This window comes from Thalassophryne amazonica, chromosome 8 (genome assembly GCF_902500255.1).
Source record: "Thalassophryne amazonica chromosome 8, fThaAma1.1, whole genome shotgun sequence".
Lineage (NCBI taxonomy): Eukaryota > Metazoa > Chordata > Actinopteri > Batrachoidiformes > Batrachoididae > Thalassophryne > Thalassophryne amazonica.
In genome coordinates, this window is record NC_047110.1 from 29,659,736 (window position 1) to 29,676,795 (window position 17,060).

A 17,060-nucleotide genomic window follows, 5' to 3' on the forward strand; every position below is an offset into this window, starting at 1 on the left:
GAAACCTGGGGTTGTTCTTATTTTCTTCAATTAGTGATGAGTAGAAAGATGTCCTAGCTTTACGGAGGGCTTTTTTATAGAGCAACAGACTCTTTTTCCAGGCTAAGTGAAGATCTTCTAAATTAGTGAGACGCCATTTCCTGTCCAACTTACGGGTTATCTGCTTTAAGCTACGAGTTTGTGAGTTATACCACGGAGTCAGACACTTCTGATTTAAAGCTCTCTTTTTCAGAGGAGCTACAGCATCCAAAGTTGTCTTCAATGAGGATGTAAAACTATTGACGAGATACTCTATCTCCCTTACAGAGTTTAGGTAGCTACTCTGCACTGTGTTGTTATATGGCATTAGAGAACATAAAGAAGGAATCATATCCTTAAACCTAGTTACAGCGCTTTCTGAAAGACTTCTAGTGTAATGAAACTTATTCCCTACTGCTGGGTAGTCCATCAGAGTAAATGTAAATGTTATTAAGAAATGATCAGACAGAAGGGAGTTTTCAGGGAATACTGTTAAGTCTTCTATTTCCATACCATAAGTCAGAACAAGATCTAAGATATGATTAAAGTGGTGGGTGGACTCATTTACTTTTTGAGCAAAGCCAATAGAGTCTAATAATAGATTAAATGCAGTGTTGAGGCTGTTATTCTCAGCATCTGTGTGGATGTTAAAATCGCCCACTATAATTATCTTATCTGAGCTAAGCACTAAGTCAGACAAAAGGTCTGAAAATTCACAGAGAAACTCACAGTAACGACCAGGTGGACGATAGATAATAACAAATAAAACTGGTTTTTGGGACTTCCAATTTGGATGGACAAGACTAAGAGACAAGCTTTCAAATGAATTAAAGCTCTGTCTGGGTTTTTGATTAATTAATAAGCTGGAATGGAAGATTGCTGCTAATCCTCCGCCCCGGCCCGTGCTACGAGCATTCTGACAGTTAGTGTGACTCGGGGGTGTTGACTCATTTAAACTAACATATTCATCCTGCTGTAACCAGGTTTCTGTTAGGCAGAATAAATCAATATGTTGATCAATTATTATATCATTTACCAACAGGGACTTAGAAGAGAGAGACCTAATGTTTAATAGACCACATTTAACTGTTTTAGTCTGTGGTGCAGTTGAAGGTGCTATATTATTTTTTCTTTTTGAATTTTTATGATTAAATAGATTTTTGCTGGTTATTGGTAGTCTGGGAGCAGGCACCGTCTCTACGGGGATGGGGTAATGAGGGGATGGCAGGGGGAGAGAAGCTGCAGAGAGGTGTGTAAGACTACAACTCTGCTTCCTGGTCCCAACCCTGGATAGTCACGGTTTGGAGGATTTAAGAAAATTGGCCAGATTTCTAGAAATGAGAGCTGCTCCATCCAAAGTGGGATGGATGCCGTCTCTCCTAACAAGACCAGGTTTTCCCCAGAAGCTTTGCCAATTATCTATGAAGCCCACCTCATTTTTTGGACACCACTCAGACAGCCAGCAATTCAAGGAGAACATGCGGCTAAACATGTCACTCCCGGTCTGATTGGGGAGGGGCCCAGAGAAAACTACAGAGTCCGACATTGTTTTGGCAAAGTTACACACCGATTTAATGTTAATTTTAGTGACCTCCGATTGGCGTAACCGGGTGTCATTACTGCCGACGTGAATTACAATCTTACCAAATTTACGCTTGGCCTTAGCCAGCAGTTTCAAATTTCCTTCAATGTCGCCTGCTCTGGCCCCCGGAAGACAATTGACTATGGTTGCTGGTGTCGCTAACTTCACATTTCTCAAAACAGAGTCGCCAATAACCAGAGTTCATGGACGTCGTGTGCTCCGGGCAAAAGAGGAAAGAGACCATCCAGATTGTTACCAGCGCAAAGTTCAAAAGCCAGCATCTGTGATGGTATGGAGGTGTGTTAGTGCCCATGGCATGGACAACTTATACATCTGTGATGGCACCATCAGTGCTGAAAGGTACATCCGGCTTTTGGAGCAACACATGCTGCCATCCAAGCAACACTTACTTATTTCAGCAAGACAATGCCAAGCCATGTTCCCGCACGTGTTACAACAGTGTGGCATCGTAGTAAAAGAGTGCAGGTACTAGATTGGTCTGCCTGCAGTCCAGACCTGTCGCCCATTGAAAATGTGTGGCGCATTATGAAGCCCAAAATACAACAACGGAGACCCCGGACTGTTGAACAACTGAAGTCGTACATCAAGCAAGAATGGGAAAGAATTCCACCTACAAAGCTTCAACAATTAGTGTGCTCAGTTCCGAAACGCTTATTGAGTGTTGTTAGAAGGAAAGGTGATGTAACACAGTGGTAAACATACCACTGTCCCAACTTCTTTGAAATGTGTTGCAGGCATCCATTTCAAAATGAGCAAATATTTGCACAAAAACAATAAAGTTTATGTTTGAACATTAAATATCTTGTCTTTGTGGTGTATTCAATTGAATATAGGTTGAAGAGGATTTGCAAATCATTGTATTCTGTTTTTATTTACTTTTTATACAATGTCCCAACTTCAATGGAACTGTGGTTGTATTTTACAGCCCCTAGATTTCCATTGATGCATAAGATGTGATGGTTATCAAGGAATCTGTAACTGTAGTGTCTTATCCAAAACAATGAAGAATGATCCTGTCAGTTTCACGTCATGATTTTTTTAAAGGATCTCTGCAAAATTAGGACTTAAAGTGAGGAAATTATCAACAAAAAAGGGACAAATCATTATGCAATGGATAGAAGCAACAAAATTAGTACAGATGCTCTTGGGGATGTATCTCATCATTTCAGAAGTTGTGCCCAAAAATTTAAGTCCTTTAATTTTAAAAGGGAAAATCTAAGATTGCTGTCAAAAACGACCCAAGAATAACAAAATGTCACATAGCTTGGACATTATGACTTATTCTGCCGTTTATTTATTTATTTATTTTTGTGTGTGATATATATAGACTGCCATCAAATAACATGTGCAATGTCTACCATAAAATGTTTAATGGCTTTTATTCAGCTTTAAAGAGGGAAAACACACACACAAAAAGCAGTCAGAATGAGATGACCTAGTTTTCAAATGGATCTTCATTTAAACTGGGAACTATTTGTAAAATACATACAAAGTAGCTTTAAAAAGTTTTCACAGGACCTTATCTTTAACTTTCAAAGAGTAGTTTATTGATAAAATGTTCATGTAAGCAGAGATAAAGCCTTACATCGTTACACACCTCATTGACATAATGTTAAGCCAATGTTAGCATCAGCATTAGCCATTGTAGACTTTAAGCTGTCTTCAATTAATTAGTACCCAACATTCCAATTCTGGAAAGTTGTAGAAATTGAGAAAAGATCATGATTTTTGTCCGTGCTTGAGTCCAACATTTTGATCTGTATGTTGAGGTTTTGCAAACATTGGCTCCTTGGTTTTTTGCACTTGACAGGACAAACTATGCCAGATGGATCCCTGTACACATTTGGGATATGAAAGCATTGCCAGGCAGCACAAAAAAAGATCTTGCTCATTTCTGGTGTATCGCTAAAACACAGAAATAGTTTTCATGCATGCCAGCGGATCAGGCCCACGGACAAAACAATGACATGATCAAAGGGAAAGGGGGTGCAACTGGTTTAACAGAAAACCCTGCTGCCTTCAGGCGATGGATGGTTGCAGGGCCAGAACAGGCAAGAGTCCTTCTTGATTTTGTTAGATTCAGATGTAGATTCTTCATATTTACATCATGAGCAGGATGCTGCAAACCAAGGAAGATACAAGAAACATGTTTCAGCCGTGAGAAGGTTGGTGCAACGACTAAGCTTCCAACGACTAAGCCAAGTTCTCTGATTTTCTGAAGGACTCGAAGAACAAGGATGAACTCTTTGAAATGTTAGCTGAGAACATCAAGTCAACACCATTTGAACAAGGAAAGCAAGTATATGCCACCAAAGGTAGACATGGTGTCTCATCTGGTCATTCCACTTCAGTGCCAGAATGTGACCATGAGGAGGCAGACTCAAGAGTATGCCTCCATATAACTGATGAGCTACACAATGTTGTGTAGAGAATTGTAGTTAGGACAGTGGATACAGATATTGTAGTGATTCTTCTTGGGCTTTTTGGACAGCTTCTTGACAACTACCCATACATCGATATGTGGGTTGCTTCTGGTATGGGGCAAAATGTTCAAGAAATACCCATCAGTCGTATTTTCGAGACCCTTGGGAAGGCTCTCCCAGGTTTCCATGCATTCATAGGTTGCAATACAACCTCTCAATTTGAGGGCAAAGGCAAAAAGACAATGTTGGCTGCTTTTCCAGAGGTAACAGATGCCTTAATTGCCAAGACTGCATGTCCTTTCCAACAGCTTAGCCTGAAATCAAACATTTTTGCAATGCTAGTGAGGTACATGTGTTCTTTACGATAAGACAACGGACCTTGAAAAAGTCAATCAGGAAAGACTTGTTTTCTCAAAAATGCCTGTCAATGGAAAATATCCCTCCCACACAAGTTGCATTGCTACAGCATTCTAACCGAGCAGTGTACCAAGCCAACATTTGGTCCAAAATTATGCAGGGTACTCAGTCAGTGCCTTCTCCAGAGAAATATGGATGGACCAAAATAGATCATTCTTGGACACCTTTATGAAAACTTTTATCAGAAGCAACCAAAATATGTAGAGAGCTACTTAAACGTGGCTGCAAAACAGAACCTCTCTGCTCTCGAAAGTGTAGATACAAGAATCCAGGGTTACCATGTACAGCATTATACCAATGGTCTGGCAAATGTGAATAGATACGTTATAGTTTATGGTTTGTTTATAGTTATAGTTAGTCTGTTTGAGAATCTCACATTAGGTGTTTTTTTTGGTGGTGGTTCAATCAGCTGCCATTTGTATGGACGGCCATATTGAATTTCTTAAAAAATTCAATAAATTGAATTGAATTGAAATTCCAGTTTGGGATGTTTGAGATTCATTTTCCAGGATGTCTTAGTGTCACCAAAAGTTTATATACTCCAAATGTCATGCTTTTATGAGGTTGGTTTTGGTGTGTTTTGAATCAGCTGCCAATTATATGGGTGGCCATATTGAATTTCTTCAAAAGCTCACTTACTGGTTGAGATTTTTGGGATTAATTTTCCATGATGCCTTAAGGTTACCCAAAGAGCATATATGCCAAATTTCTTGCTTTTATGAGGTCATCTTTGGTGTGTTTTGAATCAGCTGCTATGGTCGGCCACTTAGAATTTCTTCAAAAACTCACTTCTTGTTTGTTTTTTGGGGTACATCCCTTCTAGGATGTCTTAGGATCACTCAAGGGACATAGCTACTAAATTTCACGCTTCTATCCACCGTGTAACGATTTTTCACATCATTTCCCCTACTATTAAGGCCAACAGTCATGACAGGACGTCCACTGTTAGTTACACCAATTTAATAGAGACTCTGCTCTGTAAACTAATGAGAAAAAAAAAATACATATTTGACTCCACAAAGATGTTTGTGATCTGAGGCATTTTCTGTTGCATGTAAATTTTGCTTCACCTCTGTACACTGAAGGTTCAGGCAGATTTGTAGCTTTGTTGACTGATCGTGCATTTTTCTGAACAGCTGTAACTCCCTCACCTTTACGGTTAATGTCAACATCTGGAATTCATCTGGGCTCCTTTCTCTCGTTGCTTCACAGGACAGATAATTGTTTTGGAATTTTGAACTAAAACTCTGTGTTAACCAACACAGCTTAACAGAGGGCAAACCATTCTTTAGTGTGTATAACTGTTTACACTGCCAACCTCCTGACACAGATACAAAAAACAAACTGTTCACCCATAAGCCAGGTACAGTGCATCCAGAAAGTATTCACAGCACTTCACTTAGCCCACATTTTGTTATGTTACAGCTTTATTCCAAAATAGAGTAAATTAAATTTTCCCTCAAAATGCTACACACAATACCCCATAATGACAATGTGAAAAAAGTTTTCTTGTTTAGGCAACTTGCTTCCGACAGATTGTTCGCTGTTGTGATGCTCTTCTGAACTTTACACGGTTGTATACGTTTCTTTTATTTCTGTTTAGCACTCTTCTGGTTAAGTGTATCTACTCTGAACCTTATTTAACTGCAGTCCTGTTGTGAATTGCTAGTGGTTAGCATTCACTAGCAGTTAGGTTTGGCTAGCTGGGTTGACTCCCCCCACCATTACTTTCATAGCTGTTTCTTTTTTTACCTGTTTGATACTTCTGTTAGTTTTTCAGTGTAACTGCTGTGAATTTTAGGTCATTATTTTACTCGTGTAAATTTTAGGAGCGGCTAACATTTTCGCTAGCGGATAGCTTGCGTTAGCTAGTTCGATCTTCTCCCCCCCATTTTTTAATACTTCTGTTAGTTTTTAGTGTAACTGTTGTGTATTTTAGCTTGTACTTTACTCTTGTGTTAATCTTAGGCGTGATTTACTTGTAGGAGGTTTTTTAATATGAGCAAAGCTCGCTCATGGTACAGGTCATCCTAAACAGGAAGTGCCAATTTTCAAATCCATAGTAAAACAGGAAATGTTCAAATGTCAAACACTTCCTGGCATGGGTGGAGCTAGAGTGGAGGCCGGGGTTTCGCTGGACTTTCCTGAAATCTGTTTGGACACAGATGATTGACAAGTCATGGCACCACACGTCTGGTTGAAAGAGCTGCATTTTCAAATCACTGAGTCACATTGACTGTTAAGTTCCTCCTATCCAGTAGTTTGTGCTGTGTATCACAAAAAGTTCTAATCCACCTTAGAAGAAGAAAAATGTTTGCTCCAGATTTGAACTGAACATGTTGTTTGAACTATGGAATTCTAATTCTAATAATTATTGATCATCGTTTAGATATGATTGGGTTATTTGAAACCTGGCTTAAACCTACAGCTGTCCTCCCCTTAAATGAGGCCTGCCCACCAGCATATACATTTAGTCACGCCCCTCGTGATGCGAAGCAAGGCGGGGGTGTTGCTCTTTTTTATAAATCTAGGTTTAGCTTATTAGCCATTGGGGGTCACAAATATAACTCCTTTGAGCATCTGATTCTCCACTCTGCTCAGGATATTATGCATTGCCAAGGTCAGAAGAATAAAAATCAGCCGTATTACTTTGTCACTGTATATAGGCCTCCTGGCCCATATTCTGAATTCTTAGATGAATTTGATGCATTCATCTCTAACTTGTCAACGAGTGCAGATAACATTCTGACTTTAATATTCATATAATTAAGCCTTCTGATCCCCTCTGCAAATCATTTATGGAAATTGTGGATGCATTAGGATTTCAGCAATGCATTCGGGACTCGACGCACATTAGTGGAAATACCCTGGATCTGGTTCTCGCACGTGGAACTGCTGTCATGACATCATGCCTCTTACATCAGTGGTCTCTGATCACTCTGTTATTAAGTTTACAGTTTCGCTGTGGTGTTTAGTGGAACAGCAACCTTATATATCACTACAGCGATGCATCAACTCCTCAACTAAGACTGAATTCGAAGCAAGACTGCCTGATGCCTTAGCTTCACATTTGGCAAATACCCAGTCAGTAGCCAGTCTTGTGGATAGTTTAAACTCAGTGCTCAAAACTACACTCGACATGACTGCGCCACCTGTGTTAAAACCGCGCTACCCCAAATCACAGTCACCTTGGTTCAATGATTATCTGCGTGACCTCAAGCATAAGGCAAGAGGTCTAAAGCAAAAATGGTGTTGTTCAACGTTAGAAGTATTCCACCTTGCATGGCATGATGCTATCTTAGACTATAAGCATGCGTTATTGGCTACAAAGTGAACACATTACTCTGATTTGATAAGCAAAAATAAGCATAATTCCAAATTCTTGTTCGACACGGTGGCAACACTTATTCACAGACAAACACCTGTAGTTCACTCACTTTACAGCACAAGATGTCCTGGATTACTTTGAGAATAAAATGGAAGACATTAGGTTAAACATATCCCAGCATGCCTTAACCCAGCCACTACACCCTGCTATTGAGGTGGGCACCATTGGTGAAGTATTACCTAGATTTACAGAATTTGCTAGTATCTCACTAAGCATGCTGATGAAACTCGTAACGTCAACAAAAAGCACAACCTGTTTATTTGATCCTACAAAACTGTTTAAGGACCTGTGGCCCACTCTTGGGCTGACTGTGCTGAAAATTATTAATCTTTCTTTAACTTCTGGATCTGTTCCTAAATGTTTCAAATCTGCAGTGATTAAACCATTACTTAAGAAACCTAATCTTGACCTGAGTGTATTGAAAAACTATCGGCCGATATCAAATCTATCATTTTGCTCTAAAATTCTGGAAAAAGTGGTGTCACGGCAGCTCATGGACTGTCTTACTGAGAATAATCTCTTTGAGCCACTGCAGTTTGTGTTTAGAAAATATCATTCCACAGAGATGCCTCTTACTAAAGTGGTGAATGATCTTCTGCTTACAATGGCTTCGGACACCACTACGGTTCTGTTGCTGTTAGATCTCAGTGGTGCATTTGATACCGTGGATCATCATATTCTACTTGATAGGCTGGAAAATCATTTTGGGATTACTGGGAGTGCCCTTGCATGGCTGAAATCATACTTGACCAGTCGTTCTCACTGTGTTTTGTACATTAACACTACCTCTAACCTTATTGACATGAAATTGGGGGTTTCACAGGGGTTCGTCTTAGGCCCCCTGCTTTTCTCCCTTTATATTGGGGGAGGTGATAGTCTAGTGGTTAAGGTGTTGGGTTTGAGTCCAGAAGATCATGGGTTCAAATCCCCACCTGACTGGAAAATCACTAAGGGCCCTTGAGCAAGGCATTTAATCTCTGGTGTGTAGTGAGCGCCTTGTATGGCAGCACCCTGACATCGGGGTGAATGTGAGGCATAATTGTAAAGCGCTTTGATGCAGATGGAAAAGCGCTATATAAATGCAGTTCATTTACCATATAAGTTACCATAGAAGTTGGATTCTCGAAATTTCCTACTTTTAATCTCTGAAATAATGGTTCTTGGTCCAGTGAGACATCGGCATCAATTTCACCAGTTAAGGCTAAGCCTAGGCTCGTGTGTCATACATCACATTGACAAAGTGAGGAACCTTGGGGTAATTTTTGATCCTACATTGTCCTTTGACCTCCACATTAGAAATATTACAAAGACTGCTTTTTTCCACCTGCGAAATATAGCGAAGATTCGTCCCATCCTGTCTATGGCTGATGCTGAGACCCTGACCCATGCGTTTATCTCTTCTAGATTGGACTACTGCAATGTTCTATTTTCTGGTTTACTGCAGTCTAGCTTTAGGGCTCTTAATTGGTTCAAAATGCTGCAGGCAGACTTTTGACACAAAGCAGAAAGTTTGACCACATTACACCCATTTTGGCATCCCTTCACTGGCTTCCTGTCCCAATGAGATCAGATTTTAAGGTTTTGCTACTAGTCTATAAAATTGTTCACAGACTGGCACCTCCCTACCTAGCTGACCTAATTAAACCTTACGTACCGGACCGGACTTGTCATTCTCAGGGTGCAGGACTACTTCGTGTCCCTAGTGTGAATAAGAAGTCTGCAGGTCACAGAGCTTTCTCTTATCGTGCCCCTGTTCTGTGGAATGATCTCAACTGCGTCAATAAAACAGTCAGATTCTGTGGAGACTTTCAAGTCCAGACTTAAGACACACTTATTTTCCCTTTCATATGGCTAGCATATTGGTACAGTTTTGTTTTATGCTTTTTACTCTTTTAATTCATTTTATTAGGAAGCGGAGTGTGCCGCGGTCTCAACTTTACCTAAATTCTGGGTCTTTTAGTGAAGCTTAGGGCTGTTTTTCTTGTTGTTTAATGCTGCCAAATTATACTGTATTTCTTGTCTTTCTGATGCCTGATTCTGTTTTTTCTCTCTGTTTAAGGTGCAGCTCCATCCAGAGATGGGAGTTGTATTTGTGCTGGCGACCCTCCTGTCCTGTGCACCAACAGCATTTCCTGTATATTCGTTTTGTGAATTGTTCTGTAATTTATGTCTGTAGCATGGCCCAAGCAGACTGTCACCCCTTTGAGTCTGGTCTGCTTGAGATTTCTTCCTCAGAGGAAGTTTTTCCTTACCACTGTTGCTCTGGGGGTTAGTAAGGTTAGACCTTACTTGTGTGAAGCACCTTGAGGCAACTCTGTTGTGATTTGGTGCTATATGAATGAAAATAAATTGAAATTGAAAATTGAAAAAAAAATTAAGAAATCACATGTACATACGTATTCACAGCCTTTGCCATGAAGCTCAAAATTGATCATCCTTGAGTTGTTTCTACAGCTTAATTGGAGTCAACCTGGGGTAAATTCAGTTGGACATGATTTCAAAAAACACACCTGTCTACATATAAGGTCCCACAGTTGATGGTGTACGTCAGAGCACAAACCAAACATGAAGTCAAAGGAATTTTCTGTAGACTTCCAAGACAGGATTGTCTCTAGCTATAAATCTGGGGAAGGGTACAGAAACATTTCTGCTGCTTTGAAGGTCCTATGAGCAGAGTGGCCTCCATCATGGAGGATGAAGTTCAGGCCCACCAGGACCAGGGTTTTAGCTAGAACCATTTTAGTTCCTGGTAAATTTCATGATTGTGACTCATGGCCGGGGGTCCGGCCCCCTAAAGCTATAGGGTTTTATACCTCTAAAATGTTATTGGCAAGCCCTATTTTAAGTAATTTTGAGTGGTTTTAGATACATTGAAAGAAAGAATAATAGACAAAAAAAAGAAGACATTTATGTTGTAATATTTGTAATACCAAAGTTCTTTTTTAAATGTTAGTGTCAAAGTCTAAGTTAATAAAATAAATAATGTTGAAATGGTTAAAAACACAATATTTGATGGGCATATTGCATTTGCTCTCGTCTTCAAAAATTGCACACTGTACCTTTTAATCCTGTGAAGCAGGCAGAGTTTTTCTATCATGAGTTTTTTTCCACCTTGTTTGAGTGGGATAGCATTACTTGTTTTTAACAATATAATGTCTAATTGTCTTGTTTGAACAAGAGCTGAACCTGGACTGATTTGTCACTTTTTCACATTCACTGATTCGCTGAGGCTCCTCCCTGCTCCTCGTCCCCTCTCGCCTCTGTTCCTCTCCCCCTCACTCTCACCATCTCTGAGCTCTCACCACGCTCTCTGCAGCAATCCACCAATCAGGCCTGTATAGTAGAATGGTTAGACGGAAGTCACTCCTTAGTAAAAGGCACATGGCAGTCTGCTTGGAGTTTGCCAAAAGGCAACTGAAGGACTCTCAGACCATGAGAAACAAAATTCTCTGCTCTGATGAGATAAAGATTGAACTCTTTGGCATGAATGCCAGGCGTCATGTTTGAGGAATCCAGGCACCATCCCTACAGTGAAGCATGGTGGTGGCAGCATCATGCTGTGGGGATGTTTTTCAGCAGCAGGAACTGGGAGACTAGTCAGGATTGAGGGAAAGATGAATGGAGCAATGTACAGAGACATCCTGGATGAAAATCTGCTCCAGAGTGCTCTTGACCTCAGACTGGAGTGACAGTTCATCTTTCAACAGGACAATGACCCAAAGAACACGGACAAGATATCAAAGGAGTCGCTTCAGGACAATTCTGTGAATGTCCTTGAATGGCCCAGACCTGAATCCAAGAACCAAAATTGCCAGTTATACTGTTGCAGCTCATTTTATTAAGAAAAAGGGCAGTTTCATCCCTAAGATTTAACTGTGAGAGGAGAACTTGATTGTCTTTCTTAACAATCTGGATGGTCTTTTACCTCTTTTGTCCAGAGGACACCTCGTCCATGATTTCCAAAAACAATTTGAAATGTGGACTCATCAGACCACAAAACACTTTTCCACATTGCGTCTGTCCATTTCAAATGAGCTCGGGCCCAGAGAAGGCGGCGGGATGTTGTTGATGTATGGCTTTCGCTTTGCATGATAGAGTTTTAACTTGCACTTGTGGATTTGGGAACGAACTGTGTTAACCGTCAATCGTTTTCTGAAGTGTTCCTGAGCCCACATGGTAAGATCCTTTACACAATGATGTCTGTTTTTAATGCAGTGACGCCTGAGGGATCGAAAATGTTGGTTTTCGGCCTTGCCGCTTGCATGTAAAAAGTTCTCCAGATTCTCTGAATCTTCTGATTATATTATGGACTGTAGATGATGGAATCCCTAAATTCCTTGCAATTGAGCATTGAGAAACATTGTTCTTAAACTGTTGGACTATTTATTCATGCAGTTGTTCGCAAAGTGGTGATCCTCACCCCATCTTTGCTTGTGAACGTCTGAGCCTTTTGGGGATGCTCCTTTTATACCGAATGATGACTCACTTGTTTCCAGTTAACTTGTTCACCTGTGGAATGTTCCAAACAGGTGTTCTTTAAGCATTCATCAACTTTCCCAGTCTTTTGTTTCCCCATCCCAGCTTTTTTGAAACGTGTTGCAGGCATCCATTTCAAAATGAGCAAATATTTGCACAAAAACAAAAGGTTTATCAGTTTGAACATTAAATATCTTGCTTTGTGGTGTATTCAGTTGAATATAGGTTAAAGAGGATTTGCAAATCATTGTATTCTGTTTTTATTTCCATTTCACATACGTCTGTATCAGACAGGAAGGCGTGACAGAAATGCTGTTCAGTTACCATCTCATCTGTTAGATTAGTTTGGAATCCTGGATCATTGAGCTTGCGATGATATTTTAATGATGTATATTAATGCATTTGCTGACATTTTTGTTTCATATGTCACAAAACCAGCTGTCAGGCCTAAATTATGTTTACTCACAACTGTATGTTGTGCTTGACATGAGAAATTGCTGTCCTTCCATCTGTCCATATGGCAAAACCTTCTGTAGCTTCAAACTCAAGAAACATAAAACATGATACGTTAATACTGGGAGGTCAAAGCCCTGCCTGCCAAAAATCATGCAACTCAGACATTTATAAATGCCTTTTTAAAAAAATAAATTCAACTTACACTTGTGTCCCTTGTCCTTATGGGCAGTTTACTTGAATGGATACTTTACTTTTTAAAGAAAAAAACAAACTGCAAAATCTCAACTTTCACAAAGACCAGGATTTTTACAACAAACATTTATAGCTTTTGATACAGTAAAGCAGGAGAATTTCTGTGAGCACAGTCCCAGAACTGTGGGACTAGAGGAATTTTTCACATGAAACCTTAAACACTAAAAAGTGATATTTCACAATATGACCCATCACTCATCTTCAGCCGCTTATCCAGGATCGGGTTGCGGGGACAACAGCTGCAGCAGGGGACCCCAGACTTCCCTTTCCCAGGCCACATGAACCACGTCTGACTGGAGGATACTGAGTCGTTCCCAGGCCAGTGTGGAGATATAATCTCTCCACCTAGTCCTGGGTCTTCCCTGGGGTCTCCTCCCAAATGGGCATGTCTGAAACACCTCCCTAGGGAGGTGTTCACTGGGCATCTTTACCAGATGCCTGAACCACCTTAGCTGGCTCCTTTCAACGTGAAGGAGGAGCAGCTCTACTCTGAGCCCCCCACTGATGATCGAACTTCTCACCCTATCTCTAAGGGAGACACCAGCCACCCTCCTAAGCAAGCCAATTTTGACCGCTTGTACCGGTGATCTAGTTCTTTTGGTCATGACCCAACTCTCATGACCATAAGTGAGAGTATGAATGAAGATTGACCAGTAGATCGAGAGCTTCTCGTTTTGGCTCAGGTCCCTTTTTGTCACAACAGTACGGTAGAGCGAATGCAACACCGCCCCTGCTGCAGCAATTCTTCTTCTTTTTTTTTTTTTTTTTGCAGAACAGTAGGATATTTTAGTAAATTGTTGCAGGCCACAGACACTTGGGGTGCACCGTGCAACTGCCAATCTCACGCTCCATTGTCCCCTCACTTGTGAACAAGACTCCGAGGTACCTGAACTCGTTCACTTGGGGCAAGACTGCATTCCCTACCCGGAGTAGGCAAGGTGCTGATCCTCATCCCAGCCGCTTCACACTCGGCTGCTAACCGATCCAGTGAGTGTTGAAGGTCACTGACCAATGAAGCCAACAGGACCACATCATCTGCAAAAAGCAGTGAGACCCTGACCCCACCAAACCGGAAACTCTCCTCCCCCCAACTACGCCTCGGTATCCTGTCCATGAATATCACTAACAGGATTGGTGACAAGCCGCAGCCCGGGCGGGGTCCAACACTCACCGGAAACGAGTCCGACTTACTGCCAAGCACCCGAACACAGCTCTCGCTTTGTGAGTACAGAGATCGGATGGCCCTGCGAAAGGACCCACTCACGCCATACTCCCAGAGCCAGCTCTTGTTCCCAATTACAGATAGTTTTATTGACTGGATGATTGTCCATTGAAAGAACAAGATTATATATCCATGACATAGTAGCTTTTTTATGAGGCATAAGTTCAAAGAGGTCCTCCCAAGGATGTTTAGGGGGCTAAGAGGAGGACTCTGGAAAAATAGTTCATGCACAACGTCTAATAAAAAAAATGAAATAAATGAGATGACTGCAAGCCATGTAAGGAAGACATATTGGTAAAATTAAGAAAGGTGTTACTCTTAAAAAGATCATGGAAACTTTTAATGCCCTTAAAAGAGAGGAAAAGAAGTGATTATTACATAAAAGGCCAAGAGCAGAAGCTGAGACACATTTGAACAAAATTGATGGGATATTTTAAGAGAGGCAAATACAACAGGAGTATCTGTGTACTGAGAGAGGGACATGGGGGGGGGGGGGGGGGTAAAAATAATAAGGCAGGGAGAGTGGTAGATAAACATGACTGAGCTTCTAATTAAGTTGTATGAGGATCTTTTAATCTATACATGTATTTTTGAATGTTAGCTGCCCAGTAATAAAACATCAAATTAGGTAAAGACAGACCCCCCACTCAGCCAAAATTTTTGTAATAATGATTCACGTACTTTTGGAGTTTTATCTCCCCATATAAATGAGGAAATCATTTGATCGATAGATTTCAAAAAAGGTTTTGGGTAAGAACAGAGGAATACAGTGAAATAGGTATAAGATGTGGGTAAACATTCATTTAATGATATTAATCCTACCTTTTAAAAAAATAGCTCATCTTTAAAAAGCTGGGCTTATATTGGACAGTAAAAGAGAAAAATTTGCTGCATTAGGAAATTTTAATCATTTGATGTTGAATTATGGTCAGAGGCCTCTGGGCTGCACTTTTGTGTGTATCCCCATAAAACCATGCTTTAGTCACAGAACAGCATTAGATTAGTAAAACTGCAAACAGCGTGTTCTGTAAGTGTTTTTTAAAATATGTGTGTAGTTCCTGTTATTTTAGTTTGTGGTTTTACATCATTGTTTGCTGACTGGCCGTTGCCACAACAAATGGATCGGCATCAACAGATGAGTAAAACAAGACAGAGTGCTTTCCCCAGTTTTGTTTTTTGTTTTTTTGCATTGCTTACCTCGACAACATGCTCGTGAAAGTTAATCCACGACAAACTACTACTCTCCAAACTTTTGACTGTGCAGTTGATGTTTGCCACTTGGAGAGGAGTACAGAAGCAGTACAAGGGGAGGTGATGGTCTAGTGGTTAAGGCGTTGGGCTTGAGATCCTCGGTTCAAATCCCAGCCTGACTGGAAAATCACTAAGGGCCCTTGGGCAAGGTCTCTAATCCCCTATTGCTCCCGGTCTGTAGTAAGCACCTTGTATGGCAGCGCCTTGAATGTGAGGCATTATTTGTAAAGTGATTTGAGCATCTGTTGCAGATGGAAAAGCAGTATATAAATGCAGTCCATTTACAAGCAGCTCTACAGAGAGATGATGATCAATTTAACAGTGCGGGCGTGAAATGAACAAAGACAGTGGGAAACAGAAATCCTACTCCTGACACCACAGGAAAAGCAGAGTGAGCTAATTACCTCAGGGCAACTGTATCCAGAGAAGCTGGACATGATGTAGAAATTACAGAAAGAATGAACAAGATTAGTCAGCAGACCTACACCCCATCCTTCGAGAAAGGTTTGTGTCCCGAGAGAAAAAAAGAACAATCTTCAAAACCATTCTAAACCAATTTTGTTGTATGGTTTTTGGAATCATGGATCCTAACAAAAAAGGACATGAGTAGATTAGAGGCCATGGAAATTAAATAGGTTGTCCGCACAATCCTAGGAAGAAGCAGAATGAACAAAATCTATAACACCCATCTAAGGAAAATGATGGACAGAGCATCAGTTGCTGAAGACAGTGAAAGAGCGTCCCTTAAGTGGTTGGGGAATGTCAAAAGAATGAAGGAGGACAGAATTCCCAAAATGGCTTTCCATTTCAGACCAGAAGGGACATGGCCACCAGACCTGGGAAAAGATGGCACGTCAGTATCCAAGAAACTCTCAGAAAATACAGAATAGATGATTTTCAAGTTGCTGCTAGACAGCGCCTACGCACATGCGTGATGACGTCACAGCTCTGTCCGGTTAGTAAGATACGGTTTCATTCAGCAACAAGAACTGTCGAAAAACTTTCTCATGTGTGGTTGGAGTTGTGGAGGTAGGAATAGCCTTTTGAATGCTTGAATAACGATGTCAGTCACACAAAGAAATCAAATAATAGTGAAAACATGTTCAGTGCACCCAGAATGTTGGTATTTTGGTTGTTGAACTTTCCTAGTAACGAAGCCCCAGTCACACTAACGAAGGACACTGAAGCCAAAATGAAACAAATCTGCACGTTCGCGTGCTGTCTGTTGCTGGAGAGGCTGTGGGCACACACACACACAAACGGCTGTGCATTGTGTCTGAAAGTCATCGTAAGTCCACATTTCTTGTTTCGTTTTGGCTTCAGTGTCCTTTGTTGGTGCAGCGTGGCCGTGGCTTTACATCGATATTCACACCACTGCAGCACTCCTTCTCTTGGGTTAACGAGGACGACAAACAAATACTTACAATATGGCGTGGAATTCGCCTCCAGTAGCTATTTCACTCCCTGGAAATCTGACAACTGAGCAGGTGTTTCTAATGACGGCAAACACACGAGTGAGAGGCTCACTAGCCGGAAGTCTCGGTTTCAAAGCGT